The sequence below is a fragment of the Oreochromis niloticus genome, linkage group LG9 (genome assembly GCF_001858045.2).
Source record: "Oreochromis niloticus isolate F11D_XX linkage group LG9, O_niloticus_UMD_NMBU, whole genome shotgun sequence".
Taxonomy (NCBI): Eukaryota; Metazoa; Chordata; class Actinopteri; order Cichliformes; family Cichlidae; genus Oreochromis; species Oreochromis niloticus.
Window position 1 is genome coordinate 5,448,409 of NC_031974.2, and position 27,749 is coordinate 5,476,157.

At 41.2% G+C, this 27,749-nt stretch overlaps 1 long non-coding RNA gene and 1 pseudogene across 1 annotated transcript; both read right to left on the bottom strand.

Moving 5' to 3' along the window:
- Positions 1–1,337: 1,337 nt before the first annotated feature.
- On the bottom strand, positions 1,338–7,930 carry LOC112847835 (uncharacterized). The gene is made up of 3 exons (XR_003221636.1): positions 7,899–7,930; positions 1,915–2,509; positions 1,338–1,543 (listed from the first exon to the last, which is right to left on the bottom strand). It is a non-coding gene; the product is annotated as an uncharacterized LOC112847835 (long non-coding RNA).
- Positions 7,931–13,518: 5,588 nt separating this feature from the next.
- On the bottom strand, positions 13,519–18,262 carry LOC109197429 (kelch-like protein 10; annotated as a pseudogene).
- Between the last annotated feature and the right edge of the window lie 9,487 nt (positions 18,263–27,749).

Below are 27,749 nucleotides of genomic sequence, written 5' to 3' on the forward strand. Positions count from 1 at the left end.
TCCGGGACTTGCTGTCATAGCAACAGATCCGTAAGCGTAAACCTGCTTGGGAGCAGGCTTACTTTATGTAAACAAGATTAGATCGCGGCCACTCAGGTATGTCCGCTTCATTTATACGAAAGCAACAGCGATATTTCGCCACTGTTTTACCATAAATAAATATTATCAATGTAACTAAAGATAATGCAGCATTTGATTCCGTTATTGATTTCATACAGATACATACAGGTCATTTCCTAAAAAAAGGGAAATGTACTAGTAATCATTCTATGTCATGTAGTAGATTATGTCAGATGTAATTCATATTTTAGGGTAGTAATAGTAAATTACTACGTGCAATCAAGATGAGAGACCACGGCTATAGCGAAGGTGGATTTGGGAAGTCTGTCGCAGCCATGTCCTGTCCGTTTGTACGCGAGCAACCCATTGCGGAAGGTGCAAGATTGATAAGGACAGTTTTCAGAATTCAGCGTATATTGCGGGAGGGAGGGATGGAGGGATGGATGGATGGATGGATGGATGGATGGATGGATATCTCAACTTACTGTGCATGCTTCAGTCACCCCTTGCATGGGAACAGGTAGAAGTGATGGAGTGTTATGTAAAACTACACAAAAAACCCCACAATGTCAATAAATGTCACAGTACAAAAAGCATTTTAATTAAGGCAACAACCAAATATTTTACATTGTACAAATAGCACCAGTTATGAAGGTGCTGCTACTGCACCCCGGCTGCTGGTCTAAGGAAGAGCTGCCCCCAGGGATGCCCTCCACAATGGGTCTGGTGGCATTCAACCCTAGGGCCAGCTCCTCTGCCGGGGTGTGACGAGGGGGTGCAGGACCACCACCTGTCTTTATTTGCTCTGCCCTTTTCTTGGTTGCTGTTATAAACAAACAAACAGATTATTTCAGGGTCTCTTTTCAGGAGACTAAAAGCAATATAAGTGATAAATATTACTATTCTGTAGAATATTCTTATATTTCACTTTTACTTGTTCCCATGTTCTAGTGGGTCCTGTTGTGGCTCTAATGTGAAAGAGGATATAATGTAATATAATATAATAAATTACTTACGAGTTTAATTTGTCAGCAACTTTCTGCCAGCCCTCTCTCCTTGCTTTTGCAGCCTTTGCAGTGTTCCCCTGCGTTTTAATTAAACTCTGAAACTCCTGATATCCCTCAATCAAGAGTTCTTGGTCTGCTGCCGTAAAATACTGAGCGCACTCCTTCGACATCTTCGCCGACCAATCACAGGGTTGCCGATCAATGTTTCTACTATCGATGCGTAGCCCCTTTTAAGCCACCCAGTGATCTCAGATTACTTCATCCAGCTATACTAATCGTCAACAACAGGTGTGTTCGGAGAACCGGATTAGCGAGCTCAAAGTTAGCGCGATGATTTGATCTTGGATGTAGTAAGCGAGGTACGAAGAACGGACCCCAGGCTGATTTTTGCACAGAACGAAACAACGAAAGTCTTTCCCACCACCACAGTGATGACAGGGTTGAGAACTGGATCCATCTGTGTCTAAACTCTGCTTCTAAACAAAGACACAAACACAGTGTAAGTCAGTCCTCCAACATTTTTATCCTGAATGTCGCCTGAAATAAAGAGCATCTCTGCAGACGTCCAATTACATTTTACTGTTTACATTATCACTCTCAGCTCAGTTTAATGTGCTACAAAAACTATAATAGTAACACAACAGTACTATAATAATACTAATTTAATACTACAATAACAGTAATATAATTCTCAAACATCACAAAAAACCTGGGATCCAAATCTGAATAATCACTCAGAGCTGTATTTCCATGCAGTAGAATTGCTAACATGCTAACACAGTTTAATGAGCAGAGTTGTTCCAAACAGTCAGGCTAAAAATGACAAGATACAAATATAAATACATACCTCACAGTAACTGCACTTGTAGAGTCTTTCTGGTGTGGATCTGTTGGTGTGCTTTCAGGTAATGTGGACCTTTAAAAGTCTTCTCACACAGGTCACATTTATAAGGTCTCTCCTCAGAGTGGGTAAACATGTGACGTTGTAGATCTGTGTCTGTAGCAAAGTGTTTGCCACACTGATCACAGCAGTACACATCATGTCCGGTGTGAATGCGTAGGTGTGTATTTCGGCTGTCTATCCGGCTGAAAGTTTTTCCACAAATGTCACAGCTGTACGCCTTAATTCCAGAGTGGGTAACTAGATGCCTCTGTAAGTGGGTACCACGATTAAAAGCTCTGCCACACTGATCACAGCTGTACGCTTTAACTCTACTGTCAATGAGTTGGTGTTTTTTTAGGGAACCCTTCCTGGTAAAAGACTTTCCACACAAGTCACAGCTGAACGGTCTCTCTCCAGTGTGGATGACCTGATGCCGTTTCAGGTTACACTTGAAAGTAAAATCTTTCCCACACTCATCACAGGTGTATGTTTTCTCTCCCTTTCTTCTGTGAGGTTTGTCGGCCTCCTGAGAGCGCTGACTTCTCGCTCCATGTTGGTCCTGCAGTGACAGAGATACAAACAGAGGCAGTGAGTGAAATGCAGTCATGGAACAAACTGAACCTTTAAAGTGAAGAAATGACAGAAAAGAAGCAGCATCTAACTGCTTTTAAATGATACTGGTGACAGTTTATAAAATGAGAAGCTGGCCAAGATGACAGATATTTTTATTTTCAGCTATTATCCATCATGAAGGACAAAAGATTTTAAATCTTGTCCTTCTATCCAACAATTCTCTTCAGCTTATTCTTGTCAGGGTGATGGGGGTCTGGAACCCATCCCAGCTACCGTAAAGAGGTAGGGTACACCCTGGATAGGGATAAGACAGAGGCTGTATCCCAATTCAGGGTCTGCAGCCTTAACGGTCCTCAAGGGCCGCGTACTCAAAGACCGGTGAGGCCTGAAGTGCGAGGCTTGTGAAATGGGACGGTTTAGCCTCTGATGCGCTGTCCAGGTTGCCTAGCAACCATGATACTAACAGCTGGAAACGTGTCATACAGCTTTGTTTGACAGAAATGAAGGAGAACATATTTTGTTCATTTGTTTGTTTGTTTCTACATGAGCTTTGATTTGTTGAGTATCTGAGGCTGAGACCACGGAACTGTAAAACATGATTGTTGGGCTTCATTTCTGTACTGAACAGTCATTTTAAGATTAGCTAGTAAATAACAATTAGCTCATGTTGTTCATGAGACTAAAGTCATCTCACTTTGGTAATGTAAATATAATATGGCCAATAATAAAGTTATTATATTAATCATTATTAGTTATTACAGCAGTGAGTTTGAACTCTGTGTCAAATACTGAGCTGCAGTAAAGATTCAAGTTTCAGTTATTTATATTTCCTATCACCTTAAATCTTCACTCAAAGACAAGTATCTTTGACAGTGTATATGTAGATGTATTATATATAAGAGACAAATATTGTCCGTGTAATATGTTGGCATTACTAAATTTGGCTCAATGCTTACATATATGTATAAAAAGAAAATGTACGAGCTGTGATAACTGTGTCTGATAGAATGAAGAGTAGACTGATATATGAAATATTCCTTTATTGGGTGAGAAAATCAGACCATGTCATAACTGCTTTAAGTCATACAGAATAGATATCAGAGCCTTAAACAGGCTGACTTCTGCTAAATGGGTCAAACTGGGCAGAAAGTATACAAACACATAACATCCTTATAGAATATGATGTAACACCTATAGATCAACTTAGCTCAGAATATATAAAGCATATAAACAATCACAACAATATGATACAACAAACACAGCAGTGCTACTAATCCAAAATACTCAAAGCTTCATAGAACTGAAACAAACATTTATTTTTGCTCCATTCTGCTGCTGATACATACTTTAGGTTTCTGAATATTAAACTTGTTGCTGCCTTTCATAGTGTGTAACTTGAAGGCCCTGAGTACTTTCTCCCACACTGAAAACACTGGGATGATAACATTATTTGAACATTACCTAATAAGACTGATTCAGGACAGACAATTAGTTATGTTAAACTTTCCTAGCAGTCCTTCACAAACAGGGAACAGTCTGTCTATTCTCTCCATCTGTCAGCTGCTGCTGGCTCTTCCTCCTCCTCTTCCTCACACACTGCTGAGTTTGTCCTGGTGGATCATCAGGGGTGCAAAGCCTCACAGATGATGTGCAGCAGTGGGTCCCTCAGTCTGTCCTCACTCTGGACACTTGCAGTTGTCACACATGGAAATCAAATGTGTGATAAGCTGCAGGATTCAAACACAAGTGTAACTTATAAATACATGTTCATACTTTTATTCCACAATCAGAGAGAAAGAAACAGAGAGAGAGTGCAGGACAGACAGACAGGTGACAGTCTCAGGTGTATACACTGCTACAAAACAGCACAAGAGAAGGAGGATTTAGTGTTTGTGTTATTACGAGTGCTAAACAAGAAGAGTTCCCAGATGGTACAGTGGACACATGTGTGACTCCTGTGATTAAAGCATCTTTCTTTCAGCTTAACGAGTGAACCGTCAGCTCGTTCAAACACACGTTAAAGTCCGTTTGGCTCGACACCACCGAACAGAGGCAGCAATATAACATAGCTAACATTAACAGTGCAGTGAATCCTGCTTGTGCCATGATATTCAGGACTGCAAACCGAGCAGCATCACTGACTTTCAGCTTGTTGTGCTTGTGGATATATGACTGACTTTAATTATCCATAAAATCATCACATTCTCTGTAAGATTAAGGTCGACTATTGAACGGCGTATATTTTAAAGTAAAGGCTTTAAAACCAAGTAAATACTGAAAGTACAAACATCGCTAATGTCACATAACTTTGCCGACATGTGGACAACAGTAATGTTTTAATGTTCTTCATTATTCAACATTCGCACATAAATAAGTGACATAATATTCAGTACTTACTTTTAGAAGTTAGTCTTCGTTTTTTTCGGCAAAATTATCCACACCCACGGCCACACTATGAAGTCTGGGATACGTTGCGCCATGAAGGATACACCGACCCATCCTTAAAATTCAAGGAAAGGAAGGACGCATTTGAGGGCCGCATTTCCAGCAGCCTTTGAATTGGGACAGCCTTTGTTGCGTCGCTGTGACGTTATCGGCCTTAAAATGCGGCCTTTAAAGCTGCAGACCCTGAATTGGGATAGAGCCATAGAGACAACCATTCACACTCACAATCACACCTATGGGCAATTTACCATTACCAGTTAACCTAACCCAAGTTAAGCCCATTTCCCATTAGTACCTACTCGGATGGACTCGACATGGTTTGCATTGTTTTCCAAGCTGATCCAAACCTTATTAACGATAGATTTGTGGAATTCTTCAGCCAACGCTGCTCTTCTAAATCCAGTGCCAGTGACTCTGAGCTTTCCAACTTGCTCAAATCCCTTAATATTCCAGACTTTAAAGAATCTGCCAGCCAGGCGGTTGAAGCTGACTTTTATTTTATTAAGCCCATATTGATATAATTGCTCTGCTTTTGCTTAGGATGGTGAAGGGCTCCATTGCACGGGGTTCTTTTCCAGATAGCATGTATGATGTCCATGTTTGTTTTCTTCCGAAGAAGGACAGAGACCCCACCAATGTGGCTTCATATCGCCCACTTAGTCTAATAAATTGCGATTAAAAAAGATCATTGAAAAAGTCTCGTCTTCATGTCTAAATACATTTTTCAATAGGATCAAATTGAGTTTAATCCAGACAGATTTGCTCGACATTGTCAGATATACTACTGACTCTATCATTATGCCTTTCATCTGTCCAAATAAACCCTACAGACGTGAATTCACATTTGCAGAAACCCACCTCTGAGGGCGGATTAGGCCTCCCAGTTTTTAGTCACTATTACTGGGCTTTGAACACCAGGATGTGGGTTTTCTGGAATAATGTTTCAGGAGGGATGTGGTCCTTCCTGGACTTTTATAGAGTCATACAACGCTAAATCCATCTTTGTTAGATTGCCTGATGCTATTTAGTATGTTTTTACTTTGACATACCTACTTACAAACTTCTTAGTAAAGATTTTGTCATAGGTCATTTTGTTAGGGTTTTAAAGCAGGTTACAGGTGCTTTGTCTAAGGACCTTTATATCGACAATCGTTTTGCTTCTTTTTCCTCAGCTGCAAACAAAATGTATCCTCCCCTCTGCTCATCTTGTTTCGATGCTTATAAATTAGGAATTTTGTTCAACTCTCCTCCCATCTGGATCAACCCGTTCATAGTGACTTTTAAGATGATTCAATCATATAAACAGGGATTCGACATGATCTCACCCATTTGACTGCACTTTGTGTTTATATGAAGCTACACCTCTGCCGGACCCTGATTCCACATCTTTTGGACTCTGAACCCTCCATTGTCATGTCTCACTTCACATACAAGATCATTCTTTGTGGAAGCTAGCCTGTCTCCTGAACTTTTGATTTGGACTGACTAACTTTGAACTTATATATAAACACAAAAAAAAGAAAAAAGAAAGACCCCTGGGCAGGTGGAACTCTGAACCTTCTAGCTGTGAGGTAACAGTGCTAATCATTGCACCATCGTGCTGAGGAGGTTGAGGTAAAAGAGCTCCCTCAGCACGGGAAAACAACTGGACCCTTTACTAGAAGTTGAAGCTTTGGAGTTGCTAAACATGTTGAAATTCCACCAACTGTGGTGGTAGAAGCACATTACACATCCAACCAGGTGTAGTCAAAAAAACAAACAAAACTTCATAATGATTCAAACAGGGATGGCATGACACCACTTTTTAATCATACCGATATGAATGAGATACACTCCATTTTCTAATCAATAAAACAGTTTTTAATGTCTTGCTGCCTCTTGTATAGGTTCATACCCAAATTTAAAAACAAAACAAAACACTGAAGCTATTCCGTTGTACTTGTATGCAGGAAATACACTGCACCCATAATATGGCTCAGTTCAGCAGTACTGATCTTTTTATTTAAATTTTAGCACCGTTTAGCTTTCAGCAGTATCGAACATCCATCCTGAAAGTGAGCAACTTTACACAGAACTTTAAATCTAAGTATTTAAGTAATATTACACTAATATAATAAAATTAATTCAAATACGCAATTTGATGCAAATGTCAAAAAGTCTGTGGTTCTTACAAATAAATGAAGCGCAAACTAACATTTATATTCAACAACTTAAAAAACAAAAGCAATTGTAGAATCGACCGTTTTATACTTGTTTCTATCACATTTAACCTGAGATTTGTGTAATTTCTATACAAAACTTTACACAAATATGAAAAAAAGTGTTTTTCATAGTTTTTGAACCACAAAACTGTTTAGTCTGCAACACTGCATTTTACAAAGTAAAGCTTGAGTCTATCCATTGTACGGTCAGACGATGGACAGACGTCCGAGCCCCAGATATCAGCTGTTAAGCTTAAAGTGGGAATGCTTTACAAACGCTCAGAGATGAACTTACACACTGAGATTAAATGGCAGTTTGGCAGCACGTAGTGAGACTCTGATACAATACTGTATATCGGCTCGGTCCATCGCTAGATTCAAATATTGTAAAATCATGCCCATCTCTGGAGCTCGTAAACAAATTTTCATATCATGTTAAGACACTAAGAATGGTCATTAACATTTACCAGGTCTATGCTTTCTCATGTTTTTGTTCTATTATATATTTCTATGATTTTCTAATTAATATTATTCAATGATAACAAATCAAATTCAGTACTTCATAAGGCAAAAACCTCCACTGCTCTGGTCAACAATAAGCTTGGTTGATTGAAGGAAAATATAGATATAGAGTCTATTTGTAATATGAGCTTATTGATATTTCTTTGTTAACGTTGCGTTCTTAAATATCATTAAACATTTTCAGTAAAACAGCCATATTTTTCTCACCGTTTCTGTCGAGCTCATTGTTTCCTCTGTAGTGACTCAGCTGAGTCCAGATGGCTGAAAATGTTCCTCTGCTGCTCCGTCAGACTCTTCTCCTCCTGCTGATCAGCTGGGACACAAAACAGATCTTTGTTAGGCTCCACGCTGCAAGATTGACTTGTTCCAGCAGCTGCAGGATGGTTTCTACAGGCTGAAGAACAACAGTCACTGCAGGAAACAACATCTGCACATTGACTTTCTATTAGAGGAACAAACAGGGCTGGACTGGGACAAAAAAATCGAACCGGGCATTTTGACTAGAGTCCGGCCCACCAGGTATTATAGGAAAAGCCATAAAGCCTGTAAATGAAAACAAACGCTGTTGTGACAGTGATGCTGTGATGGCATCAGCCACACATGAGTAAAACAAGTCCATCCATTCACCTTATTAGTTTGCAGTTGCTTCACTAATATGATTCATTGTGGACATAGTAGCACTGTGTGTTTTTTTTCAAATGTTTTCTGTTATAATGATCATGTTTCTCCTTCTTTGAGTTACCTGGTGTGGGGCGGTGGCTGTTCCCTGTCTGGGCAAAAGGTGTGGCTGAGGACTTTGAGAACAAAACGCAGGACCAACCATGTGTTATCAGAAACAGGGGTGTTATAGGTTTACTTATGTTATTCTGTGCTTAGTTAGTATTAATGTGTGTTTTCCCCCTCTATTGTGTGTAAATGGTTTGGCCAAACCACTATAAAAGCTACCCTCCAGTCTGTTTCATTAGATCAGTTTGTGAGTTAAGTTCTGTCCACGTTTTTTCTTAACAACGTGGACAGAACTTAACTTTGTAGAAATTCTTTTTTTTTTTTTTAATAGTTATATTTAGGTGACCCCTTTTATGGGCCCACTAATCATATTTTGGGTTATTATATTGATGGTTAAAATAAAGAAAACTCATTTGAAGACATTTTTTCCTGTGTCCTCTACGCCTTCGCTGCTTAGTCCTGCACAGATGAACACTGTCTTGTTGGCATATATGTATGATTTCTATGCATTTCACAAGAGATGACCAGATAATTATTTATTAAAAGTTAGACATTTTAAATGAGAATAAGAAAGAAAAGTGTTTCTTTTTGCCCACCAGGAAAATGCGCGGTATGCCCGATGGCCAGTCCAGCTGTTGGAGTGAATGCAGACACACACGGAGACAAACCCTCAGAAATAAAGCTGTTCTGAAATGAGGCTGTAGAGGTTTGGTGCATGCAGAAAAACAGCTGCAGGGACAATGAAAAGACTTTTCTGCTCCAACTTCTCCCAGCATGCTGAGCTAATGATTAGTTGGTGTTTTTCTCCAAACACTCTCTCACTCTTCTCTCAACGTGTTGACAATAAACTGTGAACAGACACCGAGGAGAGCAGCAGAAGACCTCATTCAGGAGCTAAACTCAACATGAACTGAACTCACAGTAAAGTTAGCTCGGTGCTTACCTTTAGATGAGCCCACAAACCGAGAGAAACTCCGTGATGAAGCTGGAACTCTTTCCAAACACAGGAAACAGATCAGGGAGCAGAGACCCACGTGGTTCCCGCTGATCTCAGCTACGATCCAGGAGACAAGGGTGGGCAGATCGATGCAGATATCGATCCAAACGTTGATAGTGGTATATGATCGATACTTTAGTTTGTTTCTCTCTTCTAAGTTCACTACTTTACTGGCTGTGGATGAAAAAGCAGCTCTGTCTGTGCAAACACCTCTTCTAATGCGGCAGACTCACTTTGCTCCGCCCCCTTCTTCCTGCCCTGCTGGGATTTGTTACTGTGCTGTCACGTGACTCAGATACACACACACACACACACACACACACACAGAAAACGCATTTGGGCTGCAGAGAGAGAGAAAGAGGAGCATCATGTGGAGATATTTTATGGTTGTAAATGAAAATGCTGGAGAACAGACTGAAGGCATGTCAGCACCTAAAGCCACAGGGGACCACAACAAGCTATAGAGTTCAGCTTTCAGCTCGTTTGTTTGCAGTGTTGAAAAATAGGCAGCATAGTGGCTCAGGCCTGACAGGAGGACTGGAGGAGTTTTTGCAACCTCAGTCTCTTCCTGTGGGCAGTTTGCATGTTCTCCTTAAATTTCTGGGTTTTCTGTGGGTACTTTTTCAGCTATCCAAAAACATGCACCTTAACGGAAAACTCAAAGTCACCCACTCAAAGCTGACTTAGTTTGAAAATAAAAGAGACCATTTAAAGATTTAACCAATGCTGATTTTTGATTGTATCCAAAACATGTCTAGTTGATGGTAAAGGACTGAACAGGTCTCCAGTAAATCTAATCAGCTTCTAGATGGATGTTTTACTGGATAGATTTGACACAAAGGAGCACAGTAGTTCCATAACCCAGTTGTCCTCCAATAATTTCCACCTACACAGATATGAAAACAGATTTTTAGATGATGCCACATCCTTTCTGTCACTACTGAGTGTGCTGAACATGTAAAGATAGCAAAAAAAGTTTCAGCTGTCCTCCCTACAGACGACAGTTTGCTGAGTGAGACTTTCTGTGAGAAAAAAAGTTTGTTCATTTAAGATCTCGAGCTCTGCTCATTAGAACAAAAGAGCAATGGCAATGATTAGCATTCGGTCCCTGCTGGGATTTGAAACTAGGATCTCTGTTTAGTTACATCAGTTCTGTGATGGAAATTTCTTCTGTGTTACTCAGTTATATACATATGTAATGGCATCACACGTGTGTCAAAGGTTATTTTACACATAGTGAGGCACATAGACACTCGCAGATAACATACACAAGCGTAATAGAGCATGGGACAAGGCGAGGCAAAACAGATACTTCCACTGATTGGTCTGCTTTCAAACAGCTTAGAAATAAATGCACTTCTCTTATTAAAAAGGCCAAATCCGAATACTTTTTGTCTGTTACCACTGAGAATCTCAACGATCCACAGAAATTTTGGAAAGTAATCAAGTCCCTTTCTGTCAATAAAATGACTCAAACCTTTCCTAAATTTGTTGTAAAAGATTCAGTCTCAATTAATGATAAAACTGAAATTTTGAATTGCTTTAATGAACACTTTTTATCAGTGGGTTCCTTGTTTGATTCTGCAGAAACTTTTTTAACAAATTCTTGCCCAGAATTCTCTATGTTTTCTGGAGACCGTTTTAACTTTGTACCTTTTAGTGTTTATGAAGTGCATAAAGCTTTAAAGGCTTTGGATCACAGAAAACCTCCTGGTCCAGACTTGATGGAACCTTATTTTTTGAAGCTGGCAGCGGATTTTATTGCAGAACCACTTTCAATTTTATTTAATTTGTCAGTTAAAACCAAAGAAATTCCATCGGTTTGGAAATCAGCTTTTGTCTTGCCTTTATTGAAAGGAGGTGATCCATCGGTGTTGACTAATTATAGGCCAATATCAAATTTGTGTGTTTTATCCAAAATCATGGAATCGCTAGTTTGTGACCAGTTGAAGGAGTTTTTGTACTCTAATGATATTGTCTCTAAATTTCAGTCAGGCTTCAGGAAAAAACACAGTACTAATACTGCCACTATGAAAGTGATAAATGATATTATTATGGCACTTGATAAGAAATTGTACTGTGCGTCACTCTTTATTGACCTCTCAAAAGCTTTTGACACTGTTGATCATGCTGTCCTAAAAAACAGACTGCTCAGCCTTGGATTGTCAGAACATGCAATAGCGTGGTTCTCAAATTATCTGAATAATAGAACCCAGTGCATTAAACTTGAAGGTCTTTGTTCTAAATTTGTTGCTGTCCACAAGGGGGTGCCACAGGGCTCAGTTTTGGGTCCTCTTTTGTTTCTTTTATATATCAATGACTTGGGTCAAAATGTCTCAGACACAAATTTGCATTTTTATGCTGACGATACAGTTATTTACTGCTATGGATCATCTCTTACTCAGGCCATTGAAACCTTACAGAAAGCCTTTGTTGCTTTCCAGCATTCACTTATCCAGCTAAAATTAGTTCTCAATGCTGACAAGACTAAGCTAATGTTGTTTTCTAAGTCAAAGAAGGTCCCAGAGCCTATTCCAGTGGTGTCCACCCTTGAAGGAAATGTCATAGAGATAGTTCATGAATATAAATACCTTGGTGTCTGGATAGATGACTCCTTTACCTTTAAACCACATATAGAGAGACTTGTAAAGAAACTGAGGCTGAAACTTCGTTTTTTTTTTCCATAATAAACAGTGTTTTTCTTTTGCAGTAAAAAAACGTCTTGTCACTGCAACCTTTTTATCTGTGTTAGATTATGGTGACATTCTGTATATGAACGCTTCTTCTTCATGTCTTCTAATGTTGGATACGATGTATCATGCTTCCTTGAGGTTTATCACCAATTGTAGATATCTGACCCATCATTGTGACTTGTACTTAAGAGTAAATTGGCCTTCTTTGGCCATTAGAAGACAGGGGCATTGGTACACTTTTATTTACAAAGCTATTCTTGGATTGTTGCCTCCTTATATTTGTACTTTGGTCACAAGGACAAATAGTGGTTCTTACTCCTTGCGTTCAAATGATCAGCTGCTGCTGTCTGTTCCCCTTGTTCGCACAGAGTTGGGTAAGAAAGCCTTTGTCCACTCTGCGCCTTTTTCATGGAACCTGTTACAGAAAGACTGGAAACTGACTGAATTGTTGTCTTTAAATGTTTTTAAAACTAAACTCAAAGGCCTACAGACTGCCTCAATAATGTGTAATTGTTTTGTGTAATTTTTAATCTTGTTTGTTTGTATGTATTTGTTTGGAAATGTGCTGCCTCTTGGCCAGGACTCCCTTGAAAAAGAGGTTTTTAATCTCAATGGGACATTCCTGGTTAAATAAAATAAAAAAATAGTGGATGACTGGTTGTGTAAAGCACTTTGGGGTCCTTCGGGACTATTGAAGCGCTATACAAATACAGGCCATTTACCATTTACCATAATCTTCCTTCCCTCTCGTCCTGTCTGTGTACAAAGTGATCAGTTCCCTCCACTTATATCCTCAAAACTCCAGGAATACAACAAGCAACTGGTGAGTACACACCACTTCTCAACGCCAGAAACACTGTTACACACTTAATGGGAACTAACTGATTTCTCTCAACAATCCAGTGTCCATTGAGGCTCAGCTCCTCTGTTAAGTAGCCCCTCAGATGCTGATCAGCAACAGCTGAGTGCCTTTATCTTACAGGTGTGGCTGTTTTAATGGCGGGTAACTCTCCAAGATACCCCCCTGGAAAGCCCTGAAGACCGCTGAACGCACACACTCCACTCCCCTTAGCGGAAATGAGAGATAGGGAGAGAAACAACAACAACAAAAAAAATGGCGCCGGGGAAATGCCACTATGACAAACAGGCAGCGTGCTGCCATTTCATAGGCTCTCAGACCTCTCTGAAAACGTCAAAACTGGAATTGGCTGGGCTGCACTATGAATTCTGGGATATGGTGGGCCACGAAGGATACATCAAACCCATCCTTCAATTGGAGGAATAATTTCTGTTTTACAACTTCAAGATATCTCTGGATATTTTTGTTAAACGTGCCAGTTCATCACAATTAATTATTATTACAAATGAACTGCATGTAATTTCTTTAGTGCACTCATAAACCCATAGCAGACTGTTAGGAGACATTTTAGCACCATCTTGGGGCTTGGAAGGATGGATGGAAGGTACTAAGTACCTGTCTGGTGTGTCGATGCATCCCATATCAAAAATAACCAGTACTGTGTCACTTATTGGACACTGGATTTGAGAGTAGTGAATGTAGGAGAATATCCCACTGTACCTACAATAAATAAAACACATGGATCAGGTCAGTACATCATTACTTTTAGGATAAATTACATGTTAATTTCTTTCTCCTTTCTCCTGCAGAGTGGCGTCCCGGCTCCATTGGTCATATCCTGCCCGACCTCGACCTCACATCTCAGAAGGAAGGACCCTGGAAGACAGTCGGCAATTTGGGTAACACTTTCCACCTGGTGAAACTGGCAGATGAAGTGAAGTTGAAGCGAGGAAGCATGAAGGACAAAGTCATCACATAGACCAGGCTGCTGTCTGTGAGGGTACAGCTGTGCAGCTTAACTGCAGATGTTTCCGTCATGTCTGTGAGTTTCAGCAACAGAAACTGATGGCCTGGTCTGATGCCTGTGACTCATGTCACAGGCATCAGACCAGGCCCCAGTCTTGACATTGTAGTATTCAACATTAGGGGTGGTGGTGAAGCCTTTGTAGCCCCCTGCAACAAACAGGCAGCCATCCATCACAGAGATGCCAAAGTTGCTGCGGGGGCTCAGCATGGGGGGGCATATCCAGCCAGGTGTTGGTGTCAGGATGGTATGCCTCGACAGTCTGCAGACAAGCAGTTCCACTGAAACCACCTACCTATAAGAGGAAAACAGAAATGTGAAGATGAGGAAGCCATTTATTAGACTGACAGACAGACAGACAGACAGACAGATGATGGCAAACTAAAATATCTTCTATTAATAATTTATTTTCATGACTCTGCGTCCTACTGTCTTTGCACATGATCATTGTGCTTACTGCAAATACACGGCCTGAAAAGGTGATGACCCTGAGGCCGCTGCACCTGCTGCCCATTCTTCTGATCAGAGTCCATTGGTCAGCTCTTCGGTTATAAATTAAATGAGAGACACTTAGTTCCAGTGAAACCACCACAGATGTAGATCTGGAGTCATAAATATATGTAAGGGTTCATGTAGACAAGTATACAAAAACACGAGTTTAATATATAGCACACATATTTTAAGGACACCAGACAGCTGGCAGCAAACAGATAAAACTCTATGAAGTGATGCCAAAAAACTTTTTTTCCAAATCTTCACAGTTAAAAGTATTTTGCCTGTTTTATTGAATAAAGATGGCAGTTTATAAAATTCACTGTATGTTAGTGATGAGTGATGATACAACAAATATTAGTGTCTGTCCAATACCAAGTAAATACAGGGCCAGTATTGCTGATACCAATACCAGTGTAGATATGTTTAACCTATAAAGCCAGCTGTGGAGGAGAGCAGTGTGTCATGATATATGAGATGAATTATGAACACATTTGAATGATTTTTACTTCAAACAATAATGAGTCAACACAATAAAAACACACCTGAAATGTAAATGTGCATGTCTCTAAAACACTTTGACTCTGCTTCTGCTGTTTAATGTCCCATAGCCGAGGCTATAAATAAAATAGAGCTAAAAATCAACATTAAAAGGTTAAGCCATTTTTCATGGAGCGTGTTTGAAGTATACTTTTCTTTTACATTTCCATAAAGAAAAAAAGACATTTATATAATTCAGTGTTTAAACATCAATCCCGTCACAGTAGCTCCAGTTTCGGAAAAAAAATAAAAAAAATAATCGAAACACATAAAAGCAGCGCCACCTACTTTGTGGTGGAGGGTCGTGCAGCTAGCATCACTCCGTCGCTTGTGCATGGATGCAATTGCAGTCAACTGGTTGGTGCTTAGTGTTCAACACTCTTGAGTCTGCTGTGCCCATCAAACTCTCCCATGGCGTATATGTACCCGTCCATGGTAGTTACGCTGACGTAGGACCGACATGCATGCATTGGTGCCACCTCCTGCCAATTGTGTGTGGTCAGGTCAAACTCTGCACGGTGTTGAACCGACACAAAAGTTAGGCGCACTCAAATTTTTCAACTGCATCACTTAACACCGCAGTTTTACATGAGCACTTTTTTGTGCTTGAAGTGCTTTGTCAACATTGTAGAAAATGTTAAACTTAATCATCATCTCGGCTCCTCTGACGACCTGTTTGCTGCTGCCTGCTGCTGAAAGGCAGTGGGGAGAGGGGACACTTGGGCAGTGCATTTATTGCAGCATATAATGTGTTTCTGGATACACTGCTGTTTTTTCAGCATTCAAAGATTGATGGCACCGTGTCAGAGCACTGGCTATGAATTTCAGACGGATCAGGCCTCAACTTAACAAAAAAGTTATCAATAGTTCTTTTCTTATTACCCACAGCTACATCCACTTATGTCAGGCCTAGGCTGCTCACTAGGGCTGAGTATCATCACTGATTTCTATAATCCATTCTGGTTCTCAAAGTCCTGATTCAATTCAATTTAGCTTCAGACAGCCAGAATTATTATAATCATCAGAATTGTAAACATCACAGCAGATGCCTTTGTGTCAAAGTAACTGAGAATAAAACACAGAAAAACATGAAGGAGATTTTCCAGGTCTGGCTTTTTATAGCAGATAACCTTAAAAATATTCTGCAATTTTGCATAATTTTAAAAAGTTTAAATTTCTTCAGTATTGAACAGCAGAAATTAGGCTTTCTTGTCCGAGGTCATTTAAGTGAAAAAAAGAAAAGAAAAAGACAGCGGCCGACAGCGCTGTAAACAACAGTAGACTGGTGGGTAATAAGCGAATGAATAAGTCAGAAAACAGAGATTTGAGACGGGAAACTGTTCTTAAAGTATACAGAGAGAGAGAGAGAGAGCTGTGCATGAAGTGTGATTTTTATTGTGGTGGAAGCAAAACAGCAAAACTCAGAGGGAATTCATGACGACATTGATCAAATGTGAAGCTGCTTCTTTTGCTGCTGGCTCGGTGAATATTGGTTGGTTTAGAGACAAAACCTGCAGCTCAGAATCAGCGCAAAAACACGTAAACACAGAGCGGACCCGACGCATCAGAATCGGTGAGCTCCGACGGCGTGTCCGTCTACGGGCCGTCGGGTGAGAAAGCCGAGAAAGACAAAGCTGATTCTGATGCGTCGGGTCTGCTCTGTGTTTACGTCTTTGTGTGGAGTCCGTGTACCTGCTCTCATTTGCTGTTTGGTGGTTGTTGAAATAGTTTTGTGAGCTTTAACCTGAGATTCCGGCGTTTCTGGCAAAACACAGTTATATTTAAAAGTCAATTCAGGATTTAATGAATCGATATCGCTTTATTCAAGCTACTCACCTCTCTCTTCCAACTGCACTTTCAACTGGACCACGGCCAATCACAGAGGTCCCGCCCCTGACTATCTCTGATTGGTTTAGTCCACGATAGGGGCATAATGTCTGTCTGTTGTTGACCACACGGAGAGTTGCAGAGATTTTTTTTTTGTTGTTACCTGAACAGTTGGTCACACTGGTGCGACCAAATATTTTTTTTAGTCGCACCATTGAAAAATTTGGTCACATTTGCGACCAAATTGGTCGCACTCTAGAGCCCTGTCCATCCACGAAAGCGACACCCTGATAGGCTTGAAGTACTTCGCTAACATTAGGTATATTCACCCAGCGGTTTGCACTGATGTTGTAGGCCTCTATGCTATTGATGAGACTGTCTTTACTGCAGCCTCCAACAGCCAAGATGATAGAGGAGGGCAGGTGAGGACGGGCCAGAGGGTTGCAGAGCATGTGGTCGGATACCTTTAACCTGAGGTCAAACATAGCCTCTACAGTACGGATGAGAATTATTCGACACTCTTTACTCCTGTTCACTATTTCATGTCCAGATAAGATTCCCATGATGTAATGTGGATTAATCAAAGCCAGCCTGACCTGCACAGAGACACGAGGACAAACCTTTGAATTAAACTGTCTATAACAGGGCCTGTCATTATGTTGCCAACACATTTCCTAAACAGGAAAACATTATTAGCTAACTTGTCCAAATGTATAATAATGAATACAATTAAAAGAAGCATGAAAAACGTGAATACATACTCAGATGTTCATAACTATTTTTAAACAGTTCTCAGATATATGAAAAACTGTAATATTCATGTTTGGGCTACTGTAAATTATGAGTTTAACTCTATCCTTCCTATTATTTTAGATTAAAATCCTCAAATACATTTGAGCAGTTGCTCCCTTACTTACTTTGGACAGAAGCAGAGGCATGTACTCTCTGCGTTGATCTGGTGCAAAGGCGATCCAGCGAAGGACGGCCTCGTACACGGTTTTCTCCTGCTTCACAATGAGCCGGTCATTCTCAATGATTTTAACGAGTTTGTTTGCGGAGAGTGTCAGGAATTCATCAGAGTGGCGACGATATCCTCAAAATGGTTCAGTATGAAGAGGAAGTCCTTCTCCCTCAGCTGTGGGTTGTAGTAGAGGTCTCTAAACCCCAGATGCCGATGCAGTTCTGTGGGGTCATTTGCTTCTCCCAGAAGTCGCTGCAGGCTTGTGCGATACCTGTTATTCCAAACCTGTCTGCTGCTATTAAAAGCTCTTGCACATTATCTGTTCTCACAGGAAGAACTCCAGTGTAGGCACATTCAATGATGAGCTCCACTGCTGGTGGACTCCGCGGCGAGCTTCCTCCCACCAACCAAAGACATGTCCCACTATGTGTAGAACAACGTTTGACACACATGTGATGCCATTACATATGTATATGACTAAGTAACACAGGTGAGATTGTTAAAACATGTAAACAATACTTAAAATTAGAAGACATTTCCATCACAGAACTGATGTAACTAAACAAAGATCCTAGTGTCAAATCCCAGCAAATGCTCTGATTCATTGTCATTGTTCTTTTGTTCTAATGTGCAGAGCTCGAGATCTTAAATGAAAGAACTTTTTTTTTTTTTTACAGAAAGTCTCACTCAGCAAACTGTCGTCTGTAGGGATGCCATCTTTACGTGTTCAGCACACTGAGGAGTGACAGAAAGAATGTGGCACCATCCTAAAAACATCTGTTTTCATATCTGTGTAGGTGGAAATTATTGGAGGATAACTGGGTTATGGAACTACTGAGCTCCTTTGTGTCAAATCTCAAAGGATTTGAGATTTGACTCATAAAACATTTATGAGTAAATTTGATCTCTAGCCACAAATCACCATCTAGAAGTTGATTTACTGGAGACCTGTTCAGTGCTTTATCATTAACTAGACATGTTTTGGATAGATTCAAAAATCAGCATTGGTTGAATCTTTAAATTGTCTCTTTTATTTTCAAACTAAGTCAGTTTTCAGTGGGTGACTTTGAGTTTCCAGTTGAGGTGCATGTTTTTGGATAGCTGGAAAAGTAACTTTTACTTATGTAGTTTGTGCAAAATAAATAAATCAAGTCCAGTTTTACTCTCATATCATCCAGCTTTTTGATTAGTTGTCTTCTTTCAATATCATACTTCTGACAATGCAATAAAACATGTTCTATTACTTCCTGTTCCCTACTGCAGTCACACTCCTCTGTACAGTGTTTTCCTATTAAAAGTAATGTGCTATTAAAACCAGTGTGTCCGAATCTAAGTTGAGAAATAACCGTCTACACTCTACTTCCTGTACTTCTCATGTCTCCCACTTTCCTTTGGATCTTGTAAAACCATCACCCTTTCCTCTCTTCCTCCCATTGCTTTTGCCACCTTTCCTTCATTTTGTGTTGTTTTCTACTCTTAATCTTCATCCTACTAACACTAATAATCATATCTGTTACTCCTCTTTCTCACTCTCTGCAGCTATGTGCCTGCAGATGAGTCACGTGACAGCACAGTAACAAGTCACAGCAGGACAGGAAGAAGGGGAAAAGTGAGTCTACTGCATAAGAAGAGGTGTTTGCACAGGCAGAGCTGCTTTTTCATCCACAGCGAGTAGTGAACTCAGAGGAGAGAAACAAACTATTAGTGATGAACAAATGAAGCTTTCTGAAACACTCAAGCTTGTATTGAAAAACGGTTCATTACTCGAAGCTTTTCAACACAGTCCTCTCTGGTGACATCTGGTGGCCAAAAATATGAAGCGCAGCTTGAATCCACACAATAAAACCAACTGCTTCATTACGATTGCCCACTCTACAGAGTGGAATTCTGTCTGATATTGTACTGCTGTTGTGTTGCTTTGAACGTGTATTTTCTGGGGGTTAAAAAAATGTGGTTTATTTGTGTAATAAATAATTTTGACCAGCAAATTTTCCTTGTTTAAACATGCACCATTGTGTGGTCTTTCTTTGCTTTTCACTTCTTGATGTTGGTAAATACAATATTTGGAAAACACCACGTTACATATAATATACATATAATAATGTACAACACATTGTGGAGTATGCTTCTGCTGTGAGGTCCTGCCTCCATGCACTTATGCAATTAATTGCAAGATGGGTGTATTTATCAATAATATTATATTAGGGAAATTTCCTATACTTATTTTTGACCTGGGGGTAGAATTGATTGTGAAATGGAAAGGGAAAATGCTTATGAATTTGGAAATCAAAAACATGATGCATTTAAGGTAACCCTTTTTCATTTTTATTTAAGAAGAGAATTTGTTCCACTGTGCGATGGCCGAACCTCTTCTTTCGTGGAGATAATTTCTCCTGCATTAAGGAAAATCCCCTCACATGGCACAGAAGAGGCTGGAGTGCAGAGAAACTGGTAGAGATGCAGTTATACACCTACCTGGGCCCCACAAACTATCAGCTAAAGAGAATAAATACATTAAATTTCTGCACATTTGGCAGACTAACATTTTAAGATTAATTAAAAAATTATATATATATATACATATATATATATATATATATATATATGTATATATATCATCCGTAGTGCTGACGGAGCAATACTGGAAGAGCATATGGGAGAAGGACGCAACCCATAACGGCAATGCTCAGTGGCTAGTGGATCTGAGGGCAGACCATAGCGACCTCCCTGAACAGGGTCCAGTAACCATCACAGTGGCAGACATCCAAGAAAGGGTCTCCAGTATGAAGAGTTGGACAGCACCAGGGCCCGACATGGTTCACGCCTACTGGCTGAAGAAGCTGACTGCACTCCACGAGCGTCTGGCAGCACAAATGAACCAGCTGCTAGTTAACGAGAGACACCCGGAATGGCTAACCGAAGGTCGGACGGTCCTGATCCCCAAGGACCCCAAGAAGGGACCGGTCCCATCCAACTACCGACCAATAACCTGCCTCAGTACTACATGGAAGCTCCTGTCAGGCATCATATCGGCTAAGATGAACAGGCACATGGGTCAATACATGAGCGGGGCACAGAAAGGGATTGGCAAGAATACCAGAGGCGCAAAACACCAGCTACTGGTAGACAGAACAGTCAGCCGAGACTGCAAGACCAGACTGACCAACCTGTGCACAGCCTAGATTGATTACAAGAAGGCCTATGACTCAATGCCCCACAGCTGGATACTGGAATGCCTAGAATTGTACAAGATCAACAGGACCCTAAGAGCCTTCATCAGGAACTCAATGGGAATGTGGCACACAACACTAGAGGCCAACTCCAAGCCCATAGCACAAGTCACCATCAAGTGCGGGATCTACCAAGGAGATGCTCTGTCCCCACTGCTGTTCTGCATAGGCCTGAACCCCCTCAGTGAGATCATTAACAAGACTGGCTACGGATACCAACTACGGAACGGAGCGGTTGTCAGCCACCTCCTGTACATGGATGACATCAAGCTGTATGCCAAGAGTGAACGAGACATCGATTCACTGATACACACTACCAGGCTATACAGCAATGACATTGGAATGTCATTCGGGCTGGAGAAGTGTAGTCGGATGGTAACAAAGAGAGGGAAGGTAGTCAGAACTGAGGGGATTGAACTACCAGAAGGCAACATTGCAGACATAGAGGACAGTTACAAGTACCTGGGGATCCCACAGGTGAATGGGAACCATGAAGAGGCCGCTAGGAAAGCTGCAACCACCAAGTACCTGCAGAGGGTCAGGCAAGTCCTGAGGAGTCAGCTGAACGGTAAGAACAAGATCCGGGCCATCAACACCTACGCCCTGCCCGTGATCAGGTACCCTGCTGGGGTAATAGGCTGGCCAAAGGAGGAGATAGAAGCCACTGACATCAAGACAAGAAAGCTCCTTACCATGCATGGAGGGTTTCACCCCAAGTCTAGCACCCTGAGGTTGTACGCTAAGCGGAAGGAAGGGGGCCGGGGACTGGTGAGTGTCAGCACCACAGTCCAGGATGAGACAACGAACATCCACGAATACATCACGAAGATGGCCCCAACTGACAGTGTGCTCAGTGAATACCTCAGGCAGCAGAAACCCAAGAAAGAGGAGGAAGGCGAGGAACCATCATGGAAGGACAGGCCCCTGCACGGTATGTACCACCGGCAGATAGAGGAGGTGGCTGATATACAGAAATCCTACCAGTGGCTGGACAAAGCTGGACTGAAAGACAGCACAGAGGCACTAATCATGGCAGCACAAGAACAAGCTCTGAGTACAAGATCCATAGAGGCTGGGGTCTATCACACCAGGCAAGACCCCAGGTGCAGGCTGTGTAAAGATGCCCCAGAGACAATCCAGCACATAACAGCAGGGTGCAAGATGCTAGCAGGCAAGGCATACATGGAACGCCATAACCAAGTGGCCGGCATAGTGTACAGGAACATCTGTGCCGAGTATAACCTGGAAGTCCCAAGGTCAAAATGGGAGATGCCCCCAAGGGTGATGGAGAATGACCGAGCTAAGATCCTGTGGGACTTCCAGATGCAGACGGACAAAATGGTGGTGGCTAACCAACCGGACATAGTGGTGGTAGACAAACAGAAGAAGACGGCTGTAGTGATCGATGTAGCGGTTCCGAATGACAGCAATATCAGGAAGAAGGAACACGAGAAGCTGGAGAAATACCAAGGGCTCAGAGAAGAGCTCGAGAGGATGTGGAGGGTGAAGGTAACGGTGGTCCCCGTGGTAATCGGAGCACTAGGTGCGGTGACTCCCAAGCTAGGCGAGTGGCTCCAGCAGATCCCGGGAACAACATCGGAGATCTCTGTCCAGAAGAGCGCAGTCCTGGGAACAGCTAAGATACTGCGCAGGACCCTCAAGCTCCCAGGCCTCTGGTAGAGGACCCGAGCTTGAAGGATAAACCGCCCGCAGGGGCGTGCTGGGTGTTTTTTTTTTTATATTAACATTAAATGTAAAGAGTCAAATATAACTTTTTCTAAAGTTATTTGATGATATTTATATTATGAAAAAAAGATTTTTGACATTTTAAGTTTTTCCCGTTTCCAGATAAAACAAACACGCACAAAACAAAAACAAACAGCCAGAACACAAAGCTGGAAAACCCACCAGGTTGACCAAAATCTACTCAAAATACTCCCACACAACAGAACCTCCTCTCTTCCTCGCTGGCACCATATCAGTGGTTGATGATCAGTGATCAGTAGTTTGCTATCTGTCACCATCAAAACACTCCACAAATCCCGCGAATGATTCACTTCCTTATAAACCAGTGAATCAGACACCGAAGCAGTCACGTTCTAAGTGAAGCTTCGGACGTCACTGATCACGTGACTCTGGCCAAACGAATCAAACTTCGACACAGAGCTTCTGAAGCAGTGTGTTGATTTTTTTTGACACACGCACCGGAGCGTCAGCTTCAAGGTAGACTTGTAGTCAAGACCGCCTAATCCGAGACCAAGACAAGACCAAGACCAGAGGGTATCAAGACCAAGACAAAGACCAAGACCAGAGGGTATTGAGACCAAGACAAGACCAAGACCAAGACCAAGTTGAGACGAGACCAAGACCGAGACCGAGTCGAGACGAGACCAAGACCAAAACCAAGACCGAGACAAAAAAAGTCTTTAAACTGCAGCCAGATGCTGCTTCGTTTACAGGTGTCAGGCATATTTATGTGTTTTTGCTTTCGCACAGCCCTCCTCACCGCTGTCTACTGTCTCACTCACTTGCTGAGAGGACAGACGCACGGCTCCACTTGACTGTCGCGTCTCTCACCCTCTCTGTTTTTCACATAATGATATTATCCTATATCCTCGCATGTGATTGGCAACAATATGGAGGGATTGGAGCATAACTGAGCCACTGTGTGAGAGCTGAGCAGCGAAAGGAAATTAAGTGAGGGTAGAAATGACTGAAAGATTATTAGGCTCTGTTTTGAGTTTTGTTCAAAAAAGAATGACTTCATATAGGAAAAAAAATAAATATCACATATGCAGGACACCTTAAACTAGTTTTTTAATTAAGCAGCAAGGCAGAACAAAGTCGGGCCTGTATCAAGACACAGGGACTAAACCCCAATTCAACCAGACCCAGAACTGATCTGGAATTAAAACAGGACTACAACAGTTCAAAATCAGGACTACTTAGGACTTAACCAAGACAGAACCAGAATCAGAACTAGATGATAGTAGCACTGAAAATCATCATAGACCTGCACTACACTTATTTTTTTAATTCTACCAAAGTACGCTATTTAGATTCTGAAAAGTTTATATAATTATTTAGCCTTGTTGTGCAAACAAGCCTGCATAACTTAATAAATATAGAATTTGAAAAGTAACAAATGGTATCTAAAAAGAAACAGGTACTAGATACATGTTCTGATGAGTTTTGGCAAACAACCATTTGACTAACATGTGTGTCTCACCTGCTCTTGTTCCATCTCTGTTCTGTCCTCATTCTCCATCTCCCTCTCTGCTCCTCTCTCTCCCTCTCTGCTCCTCTCTCTCCCTCTCTGTTCCTCTCTCTCCCTCTCTGCTCCTCTCTCTCCCTCTCTGTTCCTCTCTCTCCCTCTTTGTGCTGACAATCAAGCCAAACACCAACATCATCAAATATACAGTTGAAACCAGATATTTACATACTCTTCAGATAAAAACACAAACACTTTTTTAATTGTAACATCAAATCAGACTAAATGTTTATTTTTTTAGATTGATAAATATAAAAAACATATTTGTTAACTTTAAGAGTAAAGAGAAAAACTATCTGTATTTCTTAATTGCAAATGGCACCAAATTGTATTCAAAATTGAGCCACACTTATGGAGCTCCACAATTCTGTTCCTGGTGTTTTGGTTGACATCTCTTGATTTTCACATGTCACAGAAACAGGCTCTGTGTTTTGCCTTATATGCTTCCACAGCTGTGCCACCAATTTACTCACATGGACTCTACTAACCTATCAGAAGCTTCTTAAGCTCAGAATGGAATGTCTGGAGTTTTTCTTATTAATTAACAATAAACTTAGTGTATATGTTCTCCTAAATTTGATGAAAGGGATAAAAATAGACAGCTCTGTCTCTCTTTATTCTGTCATTAAACTAATTCAAAAGATTAGTTTATTTATCTAAAACAAAAGTTTACTCTAAATTAATGTTTAACAGTAAAAAATAGTTTTTATGTTTTCTACCTAAAGTGTATGTAAATATCTTGTTTCATCTGTGAATATACTGCTGTGTATTGAAATTCCTCTTGTTTTGCATAGATATACTGAACAACATACAAAGCATAATATATAAAATAACATCTACCTGAGTTTTTTCTTTGAAAGAAGCTTCTTATGTCCATTGTTGTGTTCATCAGTACACAATTGAAACCGATTTAGAGAGTTTGTTTAGCCGTGGAGGGTAACAACTGAAAATATGAAATGTAAGCTAAGACTCTCTAAAAAATCAGCATTGTTGTTCGGCTTTTTATTTATCCATTTGTTGATTCACTCGAAGAGCAAGTAACGCAACCAACTGATCAGTTTGATATCAATCTTTTGTGATACACCGTCATATTTACATTATTAGTTCAGTACGAATGATTTGCTTTGGTACCTGGTCAAACTTAAGCTGTCCTCTGTCTGCAGCAAACTCGCAGGCAGCAGCTTCTCCCTCCTCGCTCACATGCGTGCTGTGCTCAGTCGCCTAGTGCCTGAGCTCGGATCATACCAAAATTAGGGGGAATTTACGACGGTGCCCCATGCTTCTGAAAAAATGACCCGGGCTTAAGCCCAGTAAGCCACCCCCCCGCTCCGCTAATGGTTGACTCCAAATCTCCCGAACACTATGTCGATTTGAGAACGGAAGACCGAAACAGCGAGACCAAGACCGAGACAAGACAAAAGTCCGTCGAGACCAAGACAAGACCAAGACAAAAGTCCATCGAGACCAAGACCGAGACCAAGACAAAAGTCCGTCGAGACCAAGACGAGACCAAGACCACGTAAAAGTGGTCTCGAGACCGGTCTCGAGACCAAGACCGGTCTCGAGACATCCAACTCTACTTCAAGGAAGCCATGACTACCAATCAGTAAACTTATTAGAAACTAAAGTGTGTGATTGTGTTCAAATGAAGAAATTAAAATACGCAAGAGTTACCGACTTTACAGTGTGGCCATTGTTTTAGCCATCACAGGCTATTTTATTTCATATGTGCAATATCTCTAAACATCTCAAAATATCCGGTCAAAGTGACACTCAAAAACTACTCCATGCATTTATTATTTCTAGACTGGACTACTGTAATTCGCTATTATCAGGATGTCCTAAAATCTCCCCAAGAAGCCTGCAGGTAATCCAAAATGCTGCAGCAAGAGTACTGACAGGGCTTAGTTGTTGTTCCTAGAATATTTAAAAGTAGAGTGAGAGGCAGAGCCTTGAGTTTTCAGGTCCCTCTTCTGTGGAACCAGCTTCCAGTTGGGATTGGTGATGCAGACACAATCTCTACTTTTAAGATTAGGCTTAAAACTTTCCCTTTTACTAAAGCATATAGTTAGGGCTGGACCAGGTGACCCTGAATTCTCCCTTAGTTATGTTGCAATAGGCGTCGGCTGCTGGGGGATTCCCATGATGTATTGAGTATTTCTTCCTCAGTCAGCTTTCTCACTCACTATGTGTTAATAGACCTCTCTGCATTCAATCATATCTGTTATTAATCTCTGTCTCTCTTCCACAGCATGTCTTTATCCTGTTTTCCTTCTCTCACCCCAACCGGCTGTGGCAGATGGCCCCGCCCCTCCCTGAGCCTGGTTCTGCTGGAGGTTTCTTCCTGTTAAAAGCGAGATTTTCCTTCTCCTTGTCACCAAAGGGATTGTTGGGTTTTGTATGTATTATTGCAGGGCAGGGGGTCCACTACCTCCATGATCCAATCTGGAGCCACAAACCTAAGGGTACATCTTTCACCATCTTACAATGCTGGGATTGCAGCCATTCCCCAACTCTCTGTGAATGGTACTCATGGAATTTGATCAGTGGCTGTTGATCAATGGTCATGATTTGCATATTAATGATGAAGAAACTGACCTTACAGCCCATTGTTCATTCAGTGGGCTGTTTTCCGTCATTGTGCAAATGTACTGTTTACTAGGTTTGGGAAACCTGCAGTCAGCTGAGATTGAAAAAGTCACTTGGAACACTGAAAACGCCACGTCCAGATGAACAGAATCAATTATTTTGGTACAAACAATTCATCACAAAAAAGACTCAATATTCAGAAATGCTTTAAACTGTGCAGCAAATATGTATGACAAACTCAAAACAATGTAACTTAAAACATACTGCAAAACAGTGCTGGCTCTCATTTCAGTGGGAGAAATTTTCATGGACATGTGCAACTAGAATTTTACGTTGGAGGAAATGGGGTCAATGCAGTTCTTAAGCATGTGTGCAAATGTCCGATGGATGGATGGATGGAACTTTATTAATCCCTCGGGTCGGTTCCTCCGGGCAATTCAGTTTCCAGTAGCACCGACAGAAGTTGCATGTTACAGATACGCTAAGGGAAACAAGAGTAAGGATATAAGCACACAGCCCCACTCCACTGACGACTTGCTGTTGGCCAACACCCTCAACGACTTTTACTGCTGGTTGATGAGCCATCAAGCAGCCTTGACACCTCCACCTTCCCCAACAATAGAGACACTTTGGTCCATCATCCCCCCACCTCCCCACTCCCACCAGCACAGAGCCATCACCACCATCAAAGACTTCACCCACAGGAGTCCCCTCCTCACTCCACAGCTATGAGGATTTCACACCACCTTCTCCCACTACAGCCCTTCATATTCATGAAGCAGATGTGAGGAAGCAGTTTAACCCTTTAGACCTACCACAGAACCAAGTCTGCCTGAGTTTATCTTTATA